The sequence below is a fragment of the Poecilia reticulata genome, linkage group LG5, assembly GCF_000633615.1.
Source record: "Poecilia reticulata strain Guanapo linkage group LG5, Guppy_female_1.0+MT, whole genome shotgun sequence".
Taxonomy (NCBI): domain Eukaryota; kingdom Metazoa; phylum Chordata; class Actinopteri; order Cyprinodontiformes; family Poeciliidae; genus Poecilia; species Poecilia reticulata.
In genome coordinates this window covers 12,623,918-12,626,688 of record NC_024335.1, presented here as the reverse complement: position 1 = coordinate 12,626,688, position 2,771 = coordinate 12,623,918, and positions in this window count along the sequence as shown.

The following is a 2,771-nucleotide window of genomic DNA, read 5'->3' as shown; positions in this document are numbered from 1 at the left end:
CTCATCTTAGTGGAACTATTCAACAAAGACAGCAAAAGCTAAAGAAATCTGTTAGGGGACAGAACAGTTTTTTCAGCAATATTTCATAGAGTTTGGTTTTTATGTAATGCAAAGAAAGTGATGCTGTTGTGATGTAAAGTCAAACTTCAAATAAGTAGTGTTGACACAGACAATCTAATTCCCACAAATAAATGAGAGAAAAACAAATTAAGAAAGCAAACAAAACACATTTTACTCATATAAAACTCATCTGTATATGGCATTTTTCTTGTTCATGTTATGTTGTCATAATTCTGAAATATAATTGTGTTCTGTAGACTGGAGCTATGTTCTAGAGCAGTGGCTCCACAAACATTAAGTTTAACCTTACAGAGTGTATGAGAGAGTGAGATGATAAAGCCTGGGGCTCTAAAACAATGATGCACTATGGCAACAGGAAAATAAACAGGAGTGGCTTCAYTTTAATCCACCAGAACAGAAAAATTAAAACATTACTATAAATGCTTTCCAAAGAAATTTGGGCCATTTATCAGAAAGATTTGGGGTGCAGAGGGATAACCCAGAGTTTGAAAGTGGGAYTCTTTTAGGACATTCTCACCAGTTCACATTTAATCTGCAAACAACACCTCTTGCARCRTCTTCAGTTTGATGAAACAGAGACTAGTTTTCCAGTTAAATGTTAGTGTGGAACTAARRCAGCGGATATSTRATATATTAAAATATTCCAAACTCAAAATTATAACGCAAGCACTRTTTTTTATAAACATTATTAACTTGGCGTTTATGATGACATTGATTAATCAAAATTTTTATTACCATAAAAAATATATTAGTGTAAATAATATACAATAAGATAAATGCCCACTCCTAGTTCAAATATGAGAGGAAAATATTTGTAAACTTATTTTGCTTGGATGCGACAGATTGCTGACCCTTCCGAGTTTGTCAAACAGTTTATTTCTGTCACTTTTGCTACATCTTAAGAATGTGGCAGCCATATTGGATTTGAGTTTTGAGCCACACGGTGATTAAGGACTTTTAAAGTGAATTCATACTGATTGAGAAAACAACTTCAACTTACAAATATGAAATGATATAGACTTTAGTGAAAATAAGCATCTGCTGCAAAGGTTAAGTCTGTTATRGGCTTATAAATACTTCTGAATTTGGTGTTGGTATGATGCGGTAGAAGTCCTGATCAGACTTGCAAAACTTTCCTTGTAGATAAGGTTTACATAACCTATTTTTAACACCCCTTCATTATATCTGAACTACATATTCAAGACTAATGGCAACACTCGCTAGCAACAGTATACAGTACTTATTCAAGRCAACCTGCATGCAGCTCTGACAGCCATAGTAAAAACATCTTCCTWTATTTGTTGTGATTTTTTGGCAATTCTAACTCCCTAATTTACAGAAGGCTTCCCAAAAATATAATATTGGATAACAAGATAATTTACATGTAAATGTGTTTTAGGAAGAAAAAAAAANAATAATTACAATAAACAAAAACACTTGAAATAAATCACTACATTTAATATTTTATGCTACATGAATTTCCCTTGTGATTGTTTAACGATTTGCACTTTTAAAAACTGATAGAAACATTACTGGGTGGAAAACAATTTGTTCTCCAATATCAAAGACTATGTGATTTTCTTTCTTGCTTTTTTATTTTATTTATTTATTTTTTTTACAGTGGTTCTTGATAAAAMGTGGAAAACAGGATTCAAAGATGTACAGATAAGAAGTCCAAGAGCTTAAAACAGAAACCCAAATAAATAAAGCACAGCTATGGTAARGAGCTGCTAAATATACTATGAAACATCAGTTCATATGTGATATCTTGGCTTGAGACAGCAGAAGTATTTCATTTTCCTTGTCCTAAAAAAAGATTAATAAAAAAACTATTTACATGATAATATCTGCATTTACACACCATGTTAGACTACACATCTGTAAAAGCCTACAATGTACATTTGGGTGCCTCAGAAGCCTGAAAATGATCTCAAACGTTAGCTTGCTGCTACATTAAACCGCTTCCGGTCCGGAACTTCGAAGGTCAAAGGTTAGGTGCTTCCATAATGGCAGAGCTGATGGAAAGTTTTAATGCCACCTCAGTTGAGCAGCTAGTAAATGTTGCATGAGTGATTGTCGGAGCATCTCTGRCTTCTGAATGGCCGATGTGGAAGGCACAGTCAGCACTGAACGCCGTCAGTAGGTTTGAGCACGTTTTGCATTAGAGAAGAGCGTCTGCAGGAGACGGAGAGTATTTCTGGACTCCAGTGTCCGACTGTTAGTGGCTTGTCCTCTTCACATTAGGGCTTGATTTTCCACAGCTGGAGGAAAAGAAAAAAAAACAAAGATTAATTCAAGAAAAAATATTGTAACAAAAGTAGCTCTTATATTTGCATATAAAGAACTCGTCTGATAAAAAACACTTAATTAAATTGATTTTTTTGTAATTTATCATTCCAAGAAGATATTGAGGATTTTTCATTCCTCATTGTAACTCGACTTACTCTGATATTGAAGCCCAGCAGGTCACTGACGACTGCAGAAACAGCAGACAATATGACAACCTTTGTGATGTTGTAGATCAGAGGGTTCATGGTGAGACCCAGCAGCCTGAAGGGGGTGTCCAGCTCCTAAAGAAGGAATGAAGAATTACAAGAACTTATTTAGCAATCTATGGCAATTAGATGATTTCATTTAGATATATTAAATTAAAGAGGGCTGAAAACAAATGCACAACACACTTAAGATTT